Source organism: Poeciliopsis prolifica, unplaced genomic scaffold, assembly GCF_027474105.1.
Source record: "Poeciliopsis prolifica strain line A6 unplaced genomic scaffold, Auburn_PproV2 SCAFFOLD171, whole genome shotgun sequence".
NCBI lineage: Eukaryota > Metazoa > Chordata > Actinopteri > Cyprinodontiformes > Poeciliidae > Poeciliopsis > Poeciliopsis prolifica.
The window spans coordinates 1-13,390 of NW_026562546.1; the positions used below are offsets into that span (position 1 = coordinate 1).

Genomic DNA, 13,390 nt, shown 5'->3' on the forward strand with positions numbered 1-13,390 from the left:
TTTTAATTTTCGTACGACATAGTTTATAGTATGTCGTTTTTTTTCAATTTTTCGACGACATAGTAGAGTATGTCATTTTTTCAATATTTCGGACGACATACTATAGTATGTCGTTTTTTTAAATTTTTTCGGACGACATGTCGTTTTTTTCTATTTTTGACCACATACTATATATAGTATGTCGTTTTTTTTAAATTTTCGTACGACATAGTATATAGTATGTCGTTTTTTCAATTTTCGACCGACTAGTATAGTATGTCGTTTTTTTCAATATTCGGACGACATAGTATAGTATGGCGTTTTTTTCAATTTTTTGGACGACATGTCGTTTTTTCTCAATATTCGGACGACATAGTATAATATGTCGTTTTTTTTCCATTTTCGAACGACATAGTATAGTATGTCGTTTTTTCAATTTTTCGACGACATACTATATATGTCATTTTTTTCAATTTTTCGACCACATACTATAGTATGTCGTTTTTTTCAATTTTTCGGACGACAGTATAGTATGTCATTTTTTTCAATTTTTCGACCACATACTATAGTATGTCGTTTTTTTTCAATTTTTCGGACGACATACGTATATGTCGTTTTTTATCAATATTTCGCGACATACTTAGTATGTCGTTTTTTTCAATTTTTTGAACGACATAGTATAGTATGTTTTTTTTCAATTTTTCGGGACGACATACTTAGTATGTCGTTTTTTTCAATTTTTCGACGACATAGTATAGTATGTCGTTTTTTCAATATTTCGGACGACATAGTATAGTATGTCGTTTTTTTTCAATTTTTTTGGACGACATGTCGTTTTTTCTCAATATTTCGGACGACATAGTATAGTATGTCGTTTTTTTCAATTTTTCGGACGACATCGTTTTTTTCTATTTTTTTGACTACATACTATATATAGTATGTCGTTTTTTTAAATTTTTCGTATGACATAGTATATAGTATGTCGTTTTTTTCAATTTTTCGACGACATACTATAGTATGTCATTTTTTTTCAATTTTTCGACCACATACTATAGTATGTCGTTTTTTCAATTTTTCGGACGACATACTATGGTATGTCGTTTTTTCCATTTTTCAAACGACATAGTATAGTATGTCGTTTTTAAATTTTTTTTTCGGACGACATGTCGTTTTTTTCTATTTTTTGACCACATACTATATATAGTATGTCGTTTTTTCAATTTTTCTACGACATAGTTTATAGTATGTCGTTTTTTCAATTTTCGACAACATAGTATAGTATGTCGTTTTTTTCAATATTTCGGACGACATACTAGAGTATGTCGTTTTTTTAAATTTTTCGGACGACATGTCATTTTTTTCTATTTTGACCACATACTATATAGTATGTCGTTTTTTTAAATTTTTCGTACGACATAGTATATCGTATGTCGTTTTTTCAATTTTTTGACGACATTGTATAGTATGTCGTTTTTTTTCAATATTTCGGACGACATAGTATAGTATGTCGTTTTTTCAATTTTTTTGGACGACATGTCGTTTTTTCTCAATATTTCGAACGACATAGTATAGTATGTCATTTTTTTCAATATTTCGGACGGCATACTATAGTATGTCTTTTTTTTTAATTTTTCGGACGACATATCGTTTTTTTCTATTTTTTGACCACATACTATATATAGTATGTCGTTTTTTTAAATTTTTCGTACGACATAATATATAGTATGTCGTTTTTTTCAATTATTCGACGACATACTATAGTATGTCATTTTTTCAATTTTCGACACATACTATAGTATGTCGTTTTTTTCAATTTTTCGGACGTCATACTATAGTATTTCGCTTTTTCTCAATATTTCGGACGACATACTATAGTATGTCGTTTTTTTTCAATTTTTCGACATACTATAGTATGTCGTTTTTTTCAATTTTTCGACGACATGTTTTTTTCTATTTTTTGACCACATACTATATATAGTATGTCGTTTTTTTAAATGTTTCGTACGACATAGTATATAGTATGTCGTTTTTTTCAATTTTTCGACGACATACTATAGTATGTCATTTTTTTCAATTTTTCGACCACATACTATAGTATGTCGTTTTTTTCAATTTTTCGAACGACATACCATAGTATGTCGTTTTTTCAATTTTTCGTACGACATAGTATGTAGTATGTCGTTTTTTTCAATTTTTCGAACGACAGTATAGTATGTCATTTTTTTCAATTTTTCGACCACATACTATGTCGTTTTTTTCAATTTTTCGGACGACATACTATATAGTATGTCGTTTTTTTCAATATTTCGACGACATACAATAGTATGTCGTTTTTTTAAATTTTTCGGACGACATGTCGTATTTTTTTCTATTTTTTGACCACATACTATATATAGTATGTCGTTTTTTTCAATTTTTCGTACGACATAGTTTATAGTATGTCGTTTTTTCTCAATATTTCGACGACATACTATAGTATGTCGTTTTTTTTAAATTTTTCGACGACATAGTATAATATGTCGTTTTTTTCCATTTTTCGAACGACATACTATAGTATGTCGTTTTTTCAATTTTTTCGTACGACATAGTATATAGTATGTCGTTTTTTTTTCAAAAAATGACATACTTATGTCGCTTTTTCTCAATATTTCGGACGACATACAATAGTATGTCGTTTTTTTAAATTTTTCATACGACATACTATAGTATGTCGTTTTTTTCAAATTTTCGGACGACATATGTCGTTTTTTCAATTTTCGGACGACATACTATGGTATGTCGTTTTTTTCAATTTTTCGTACGACATAGTATGTAGTATGTTGTGTTTTTTCAATTTTTCGAACGACACTATAGTATGTCGTTTTTTTCAATTTTTCGTACGACATAGTATATAGTATGTCGTTTTTTTCAATTTTTCGAACGACATAGTATAGTATGTCGTTTTTTTCAATTTTTCGGACGACATAGTATAGTATGTCGTTTTTTCTCAATATTTCGACGACATACAATAGTATGTCGTTTTTTTCAATTTTTCGACCACATACTTAGAATGTCGTTTTTTCTCAATATTTCGGACGACATACTATAGTATGTCGTTTTTTTCAATTTTCGACGACAAACTATAGTGTCATTTTTTTCAATTTTTCGACCACAGACTATAGTATGTCGTTTTTTCTCAATATTTTGACGACATACTATAGTATGTCATTTTTTAAATTTTTTGACCACATACGTTTTTTTCAATACGACATACTATAGTATGTCGTTTTTTCAATTTTTCGGACGACATATGTCGTTTTTTTCCATTTTTCGACCACATACTATATATAGTATGTCGTTTTTTTCAATTTTTCGACGACATAGTATATAGTATGTCGTTTTTTTTCAATATTTCAGACGACATACTAGTATATCGTTTTTTCTCAATATTTTGCACGTCATAGTATATAGTATGTCGGTTTTTTAAATTTTTCGACGACATACTATAGTATGTCGTTTTTTTCAATATTTCGGACGACATAGTATAGTATGTCGTTTTTTTCAAATCATATATCCATAATACTTCAATGTTTCAATGTGACTGCTGCTTTACCATTTTAATACTCTTTTGAAAAATAAATCTAAAGTTCAGAAACACATGTTTCAGTTCAGAAATGGGGATAATCTCCCTTCAATTTCTGCTGGATTAAAAACATCTCCACCAAAAAATCTACAGCTAATTGTCTCTTTCCTCTCGTGTGTAAATATGTTTACAGAAACAGAATTCAAACCCCCAAAAACATTCAAAACATGAAAGGATGACTTTTATTAACACTTCCTCTTGGCTGTCATGTACTTTTAAAATATTGATAACTTTCCTTCCAAATCAGTGGATCCTGGACACGGAAGATGGAGCCGGTGCTGGGAAAGACGTACTCAGAAATGACTCACAAGTCGTGGGCGTCTTGGTGGAGCGTTTGAGGACCCAGGGATGGGAGACGACGCCTTCAATGGACAACCTGTGCATGGGAGTGGGCTGCAGCAGCTTGGCCAGCAAGTCTTTAGCTCCGGCACTAATGGAAGCATGTGGAGGGGAACTGTACTCCACCTACACCAATAATAAATATTAACAACATGTTAGCTGGTCCGTCTGCCTAAAAGATTTTTATTTTGGATCTCTGTGCTCCAAAAAGCTCAAATATTTGGATAAACTCCTGTGAAAATTAGGAATTGAATTATTGCATTCATCAGCATTCTTACCTTAGAAATCCTACGGTAGGTTCATCGTGACTTTTGTTTCAAATGGACGTTTTCCAACAAGACACTCATAGCAAAGGACCCCCAGACTCCACAGGTCCACCTTCTCATCCTGAGTTTGGTCGTCCAGCGATCCACACAGGGTGGACCTCCTGCATGGACAGAACAACACAATGTCAGAGCTGAATGACTACAGAGCATGCTAACATGTCAGCATGCACATACCTTAAAGATGGAATGTGAACAGAAGAACCAAAGTCAGCGATCTTCAGCTCCCCGTTTCCTCCCAGCAACAGGTTCTCTGGTTTGATGTCTCTGTAGTGGAGCGCATCTGCCAGCTCCATGATGCACTAAAACAAAAGCAAAACAGAAAGTAGCTCATCTGTGAGCTTTAACTAGACCAGAGGCAAGTTATGTTTAAAATGCTTTGTTATTTAATTTGCGTTTTACTTAGAATTACTAATCGGACTTTCTGAACCGTTTCAAATGTTTGTCGCCGTTTATCGACATGTTGAACTGAGTTGGTCAACTTGTTGCTTTCATCTGTTTTCTTTATTATTTATTAAACTACTGGGAGCTTCTGGTGGATTCAGCTGCACTGATGCTGCTTATCAGCTACATTTATAATCCACAACTTTTACACCAGTTTTCAAATCATAAAACCGTTTTAAATGATTCAGATGGTCAATACGAAACATCGGATCGCTGCATCCAGACGTTAAACTGTCTAAAATGGCCGTCGCTTCTACGTTACATATATAAATATTATATTCCTGTCTGTAAAGAGACTCTGTGTCTGTTACGAATTTCTCCTTTTGAGCTGAATGGTTGCAACATTTCTCCTGCATGTTTGCACGTCTGCATCGCATTTGATTGGATGCAGGAATGTTCTGCTGCGTTTCGGGTCCAGAGAGTCGTTTGGACCGGACCTTAGAACCGACCTGTTTCTGTAGATCTGGGTCGGAGTGGAACCGTCAGGAGCCAGGCTGATCTCCACGTCTCCTCTGCCGGAGAAAAACAAGAAAAGGCGACTCAGATTCACATTCAACCTCATGAACTGAAACTACTTTCCACAAATGTTCACACAAAGTGTCGCAGCTTTCAGCTCAGGAATATCTGAGGAATCTTAACTAAACTGAAATATTTCCTGGTTCAGGATTTCTCTTCTGCACGTCACAATTACACCCAGTGAAAACCTTTTCCAGTGAAAACCTTTTCCAGTGAAAACCTTTTCCAGTGAACTGACACATCAACACCAGCAGCAGGTTTTCGTTTCTCTCACTCTGCCAGTACTGATTTAGGACTTTTCTTCAACATCCTGGAAACAGAACTGCAGTGAAGAACAGAAACAAATGATTCATCAGAGCAGTAGATGGCTGTTCAAGAAGTCCAAATGGAAACCTGGACCTGGTCGTCCGCTTCCTGCTGGGTCTGTCGCTACAGACCAATCAGAGACTCGTACACACAGACAGGAAGCAGCTCAGACCAATGAGGAGACAGTTCAGTACATAAAGAAGAACATCAGCGACAATCTGCCTGTAGAGAAGATCATCAACCTTTTCCACTGTCTGAATGAACTGAACCATCGTTCTCTAGTGGAGGAGATCCAACAGTCTCTGAGTTCAGGACGTCTGTCCTCTGGTAAACTGTCTCCTGCTCGGTGGTCGGCTCTGGTCTTCATCTTACCGTCATCAGAAAAAGATCTGGATGAGTTTGATCTGGAAAAGGATTCTCCTTCAGAGGAGACTCTTCTCAGACTGAGAGGTCAAAGCTGCTAACAAAGTCATACAAGTACAAACAGAGCCAGATACATCTGGTTCATCAGGCTCAGCTTGCTTTATTTGTTCAATCATTTGTTTTTGGGGCGATTTCAGTTCTTAGATTCTTTATACTTTAGTTTTGAAGTCGTTCTTTAAACTTGAACATGAGTATTTGAGGCTGGAAGCTCTCAGCCCTGAACTCCATCACCTTACAGAGCTACAACCATCTGGGAGGCGGGAATGAAGACGCTCTCCTTTGGGAGAGACGGTGAAAATGGCAGACTGGAAACTGAAAATGATTTAAATATAGTTATTCCAAGAGAAACTCTGAGCTTTAAGTCCAACAGACCTAAAGCTGTTTGGCCTGAACAGCAAAGTGCCAAAGTTTGAACCGATTCTGTTTTTACTGGATGCTGCAGCAAGTATGAAGTCAATCGACATCCTGAGGAGTTGAGGACACATGAAATCACTTCCTGTCTCCTCCGGTGGGTTTCAGGTGAGGTACCGCTCACCTGAACAGCGCCCTCTGCTGCACTGGTGCTGCTTCTCTTCTGGCTGTTGCATCCAGTGGAGACCACAGCTCACCTGGAAAGAGATGAACAAGTCATTATTGATAATTATATATGGCAGATGAAATGCAGCAATACTGTGAAAAGTTTTACTAAATAACTAAAAACTCCAGAGTTTCTCCTCCTGCATCTTATGAATCGTAGCTTCAGAACCTTGAGCTGCTTTTAGCCTCTATTTAGCTCAGAGTTTTGAGCGAGGCTCCAGAAATCAGGTCATTGTCGTGTTACTTCATGTCTCTGTTAGGAAGGACTCAGTTTTTCTAAAACTTGTTGAATTCCAGCGTGTAAATGAGTCTTTGTCTGTGAAATGTTTGCTACCTTCAGGGTGAGTCCTTTGCAGCAGCCATCTTGGGATTCTGCTAAAGAAGAGGCCCGCCTCAAACACAGCTCTTTAATAGAACCGGCTGCACTTTGATTGGCCGGGCAAATTGAGAGGCGGGCTTCACTGGTTAATTGATGGACTGCTGGATGTAAGGGCCCATTTTGAAAGCTGCTTTGGTGCAAATGACTCAATAAATAAACTTTGTTGGCAGAACAGCAAAAGTTTGACTGGATTCTTCTTTCCACACCTTTTAGTGTAAAAGTCACATTCTTTAATAAATTATCACAAACTCTTGTCTCATAATTCAAACTGTTGACCTTTGTTATTCCAACTGTAATTTTGTTTTATCTCCAGAGAATCTCTAAAAGTTGAGACTTAGAGAGAATCTAAAATCTCTCTAATTTATATTAGAGAGATTTAATCTTTAATTTTTAGATTAAATCTAAAAACATCGACATGACGGCACCAGGTCCAGTTCTGGTTCTGCCTCTGACCTCTTGGCCTCCTCCGGCCTGTAGGTAGAGATAGGCCAGGTTCTGGAGCCACAGTGATGCTGATCGATGATACGAACTGGATTCTGATCCGAATCCTGAGACGGATTCAAGCTGCAGCTTCAACATCAGAACCAGATGAAGTTTCTTCTTCACTAAAGAACATTTCAGTTTGAGTCTCTGAATGAAGGAACTGATTTCATGAACGCAAGAGAGAGTCAGAGGAAACCGGGTCAGAGAGAACCGGGTCAGAGAGGGAACCGGGTCAGAGAGAGAACCGGGTCAGAGAGGGAACCGGGTCAGAGATGGAACCGGGTCAGAGAGGGAACCGGGTCAGAGATGGGGCTGCTCTTAATGTTATTAAAATACTTTTATGAATTGATAATCATTTCAGTTTGAGGTGAGTAAAATTTATTTGCTGCTTTTGAATAACAGTTTATTGTTTCAGAGAGAAAAACAACAGAAGTAAAAATGTCTTATTTCAAATGAAAGCTAACAAAGGAACTCGTTTCTATGGCTCTTAATGTGAAAGTACTCACCGGAAGTGAATGTAGTTCGTAAACATTCTAACTTTATCAAGTAGGTGTAATTATCATCTGTGTCCGCTAGAGGGCAGAAACCGCCCTGCTCTGATATTAATAGTTCAGTTCGCGGCTCGGCAGCTAAAATATCAACATTATTCTGACTGTTTGCAGGATAATTTAACTTTTCATAAATATTTTCCTACCTTCAGACCGGAAGCTCAGCATCTTATCGCCTAAACCAGAGTTTGTTTCAGCTCTGTTGGAGCTGAAGCTCCAGTTTTAAGAACCACAGCTCCTCTGAAGCCGCTGCTAGTCTGTTAGCATCGTTAGCTCCGCTCAGAGTCTCTGCGGGATGTTTTCGTCTCTGTGGAGATGCTTCTAGTTCACACTGACAGATAAAACACTGATTTCCAAACCAGCTGCAGCTCTTCAAACTCACCTCTATATTCAGAGCGGGGTATTTACGCCCTCTGGTGGCCTTAGTGGGAACTACAGCCCTGATAATGCCGCATTATTTATGTTTAATATCCATTAATGTGGAGTTTAGAGAAAAACTAAAAGACATCCTGAGTCATTATCACAGATTTCTGACTCGTATATTATTCAGACATATTTTGATTCACTGTTTGGAGTTAACTTTGATCTGACGTTATAAAATTTTACATTAAAACAAACATCCGGTTTAACAATTTATACGAATAATGTCTGTAGTTATGATAGTTCACCACCAGAGGAGTAAGAACTCAATCAACCATCATAAAATTAATACTTTAACCTTTTCACTAGTTTCTAATAACAGCTATATTAACTTAATCCTGTGAATGATAATTTATATATTTCATACATGTATGTTATTAGAGATGGAGATTAATTATTAGAATAATTTAGACACAAAGTGAACAACTACTTATAAAGTAATATTTTATTTTACAATAGATGGAAATTTAGTTTGAAAAAATCCTACATTTTATTGTGTAACAATCCCAGAAATATTAACTGTTGTTAATTTTGAGAATGAAAGTGTGAAAAAGCTTCAAATATCAAGAAAAAACAACCAGCTGACATAAGAACAACTGTTCTTTATTATTTTAAAAACTGTTTAAAATGATAAAATAAAGCTGCTGTATTAAACTCTTTACAAGACGTTTTATTTCTAATCAGACTGAATAAAATCCTGCAGTGACTCTTATTTAACAACAGTAATGTAAACTGACTTGATCTGACTTTATAACAGTGAAAATTAAAACAAAGAGAAACATCTGGTTGAACAATTTCTATTGATGATGTAAATAATGAATAAATCCAGAACGACGGCAGGATGACCCGATGGAGAATGTCCTGATATGTGAGGAAAATTAACTGTTTCATCTCATGAACATATAAACTTTTATCCAAGCATCATCAGAGGTGGAGTCGCTCGTCCCGTCTGTATCAGCGCTGAATTTTCCTGCGTACCTGAACACATCTTCAGTAAAACCAGCCTCACTGAAGCCAATAGACCAGAGCTACGTTGCAGGAAAACTCTGAAGCTTCTTGCTGGTTTGGCCTCTAAACTGAGACGCGCTCTCATAAGAAGTGAAATGTTGCACTAGGTGCAGGAGATGACCTTTAACCCCTGGTCCCAGGTTTTAGGCGGTGTTGAGGTGAAGAGCGAGGCTCCTGATCTGCTGTGAGTGACGTGACGCTCGGTGGAAGTTCTGCATCCTGTTGCAGCTTCATGTTGGAGACGTGAGGTTTTGCTTCTCCTGTCAGGGATTTGATGGGAAACGAGTCACAACATTCAGATGATTTCGTCACTTTGACGATGCAAACTCTGCTTCCTCAGGTTTGGTCTGTCAGAACGCTGGCTCAGGTTTCTCCTCTAGTTTTTCTTTAAACTTGTTCCACTTTAAATCCACAAATAAACCACAGAAAGTTATTTTCTCATCTTCTGATGCAAATTTGCATCCATCAACAAAAGCAGGAAAATAAAACTGTTCTCCTTGAACAACAGCTGTGCAAACTGATCCCATCACATCTGTGAGCAACATGGAGTCGATCTCTGGTTCACCTTGACCTTTTCTTCCTTCTTGTTGCATCAGAAACTTAAAGTGAATAAAGACGTTTGAGTGAAACCAGGTTTCAGGTGGACTGAAGTCGTCTTCACTGTGAACTTCATCAACTTTCTGCTTCACAACAAAACCTTTCAAATCCAAACACACATCCAAGCAGCCGAGTCCAAATGATCCACGTTCAAATATTGTTTCTTTTCTCTGCAGGATCTGGTCAGGACGTCTGGATCTCAAGTGGATTTAATGCCACAGATCCAGAGGAAGTTTTACTGTTTGGCTCTGAATCTATAGAGCTGCTATCATGTCTGATTTTAGATCAACTTTTTCACCTCAACAGAATAAAATGACATTTTGTCCCATAACAAACTCTTTAAAGCTTTTTAATGAAATTTATGCTTCATGTTTTTGCTCAATTCAACTTTTCTAACAAACTCAGAGTATTTTTCTCTCTTTTGTTTCTGCAGATCATCAAACAGATCAGATGAAAAATAAAACTGAAAAGCTTCAACAATCGACGTCTGGAAATATTTGAAATAGAAAATGTTCTGAGGTCAAAGGTCATCATCTTGATCCAGAGTCTCTTTAGACTCAAACTGCTGCAGCTTCAACCTGTGAGGATCAGCAGGACACAGAGACGTTCTCTACTTTACAGAGATCAGAACCTGCAGAGAGAAGAAGGAAGGAGAGCAGATCAGTGAGTGTTTCCAGTAGCAGTCAGTGACGCAGCACATCCAGTAGATGGTTTCCAGTCAGACTGATCTCAGAGCTGTGACCAAGATGAACCTGATCAGTTGTTTCCTGTTGAACTGAGAGAACAAGCAGGTCTGAGATCAGATCTGCTGCTGTTTGATGAATGAGGACCACTGTCTCTAGACATGTTGGACGCTGGAGTCCAGCTGGACGTCCTGGAGACATGGACACAGCAACAACACAGCAAGCTGCTACTCCTCTGATTGGCTGATTGCTGTGTCCAATCAGGAAGCCTGAACCATTCTCCTCCCACTGAGAAGCTGCAGCTTTACTGGGAACACTGGATCTTTGCTTTGATGCTGACTGACTCACTGCAAACATTTACTTACTCTAAAGTCTCTACAAGATCCTTCAGCTGCTGAACATCTGATTCCTTCAGGTTGTTTCCTGTCAGGTCCAGTTCTGTCAGCGGGTCGGGTTGGACTTCAGAGCTGAGACCAAATAATCACAGCTGATCTTTGACAAACTGCAGAGATTCAACCTGAATAAAGAATAAAAGATGTGAACTAACAGGATGCAGGTTAACCAGTCCAACAGAACCAGTTAAAGATTCTCATGAATATTAATGCCAACAAGCTGCTGCTCCAATAAAGACCTGCTGACTTCAGAACCAGAACCAGAACCAGAACCTGGTACTGGGTCATGATGTCTTGGAGGATTTTAGTCAGTAAAATCATTCCAGGTTCTGATCAAAGTGTTGAAGCATCAATCATTGATTATTGATTTGTTCCTGTCAGATTCCAGGAATTCACTTTTCTAGACTGGATGACCTTTGACCTGCTTGACCTGAGGGGATTTCTACACACTGGGGTCCGAATGCTGTCCTGTCTGACCTCAGATCAGCAGGTCCAACTCAGTTACACAGAGAAACTAAATTAAACTCTGGATCCAGGAACAAACTCAGAAAATATTGATTAGATCAGAAGAAATGAACTTTGATTGATGATCAATTATATAGAATTATTCACAGAAATATCAATAATTATATCATTAAAATACCCCAATGTCTCCAGTCTGCAGCCTTCAGTCTGTAGAAAACCACAGAGATCCTTCAGTCCAAATCTTCCAGGTTGGTTCTGATCAGGTCCAGTTCTGTCAGACGGGTCGGGTTGGACTTCAGAGCTGAGAACAGAGACGTCCAGCTGGTCTCTGATAAACTGCAGCCACCCAATCTGAATAAAGAATAAAAGATGTGAACCAACAGGATGCAGTTAAAACTGAAATATGAACAAATAAATAATAAAATGTATAAATTAATTTCCCTGAATGTAAAAGAAACATGATGAAGTGATTTCTAACATCTGATCCAGTCAAACTGGTTTAAAGAGTCCAAACCAGCAGAACCAGAACATTTGATCAACAAAGAAACTCAAAGTTTGTCTCAAAGTTTCTGAGGATCTTAAACTCAGTGGATGTTTTTCTCTCCATGTTTCCTTCCAGGCTCTGGATTCTCCGACTGCTCTGTCCATCATTGATCTGCTGATATTTTATGGCTCCAGTTTTTCTTCATTAATCTATTAATGATGTTTTTCTTGCTGCTTGTATTTGAACTGCAGCTCATTGCTCAGTATGACAGATGGAAACGGGTTGATTTCAATCCTTTTATAATATCATCACATTCTGAAAGTTGATCATTTTGTGCTGATTCAGTTTCTGAACCATCAACTAGAAAATATTGATCCTTTTCTCTGTGAGGTCATTGTGGGTCATTTGGTTCTGGTTCTGAATCGTTCATCAGAGTCGCTGCAGAAATGGGAACATTGATCAGGATATCAGCATCTTTAATCTGGTCTAGTTTAAAGCACTGCAACACCTGGACTCTGTAAACCTGGACTGGATCATCATCAACTAATAGCAGGAGATTTAAAGCTAATGTGGGATTTATGGATCTTCAATAAAGGGACATTTCATGTTGACCTTTGACCTGCTTGACCTGAGGGGGATTTCTACACACTGGGTCCGAATGCTGTCCTGTTCTGACCTCAGATCAGCAGGTCCAACTCAGTTACACAGAGAAACTAAATTAAACTCTGGATCCAGGAACAAACTCAGAAAATATTGATTAGATCAGAAGAAATGAACTTTGATTGATGATCAATTATATTGAATTATTCACAGAAATATCAATAATTATATCATTAAAATACATCAATGTCTCCAGTCTGCAGCCTTCAGTCTGTAGAAAACCACAGAGATCCTTCAGTCCAGAATCTTCCAGGTTGGTGCTGAACAGGTCCAGTTCTGTCAGATGGGTCGGGTTGGACTTCAGAGCTGAGAACAGAGACGTCCAGCTGGTCTCTGATAAGCTGCAGCCAATCAATCTGAATAAAGAATAAAAGATGTGAACCAACAGGATGCAGTTAAAACTGAAATATGAACAAATAAATAATAAAATGTATAAATTAATTTCCCTGAATGTAAAAGAAACAAGATGAACTGATTCTAACATCTGATCCAGTCAAACTGGTTTAAAGAGTCCAAACCAGCAGAACCAGAACATTTGATCAACAAAGAAACTCAAAGTTTTCTATCAGCCTGGATGAGTTGAGCTATTTCTGCTGGTTCCTGATCATCAGACCCGACTTGGTAACTGGATCAGAACCAGTCAGGTTCTTCATTAATGGCCTTTGGGTTCCTATTAAAGCTGCTGAAAGCCAATGGAGGCCATTATTTCCTCAGGAGACGGTTCCTCTCTGACCCGGCCCAAC

General features: G+C 37.4%; 2 pseudogenes; both read right to left on the bottom strand.

Moving 5' to 3' along the window:
- Positions 1-3,909: 3,909 nt before the first annotated feature.
- On the bottom strand, positions 3,910-8,233 carry LOC129356444 (aurora kinase A-B-like; annotated as a pseudogene).
- Positions 8,234-10,296: 2,063 nt separating this feature from the next.
- The window catches only part of LOC129356435 (NACHT, LRR and PYD domains-containing protein 12-like), a 60,762-nt pseudogene continuing 57,668 nt past the window's right edge, over positions 10,297-13,390 (bottom strand).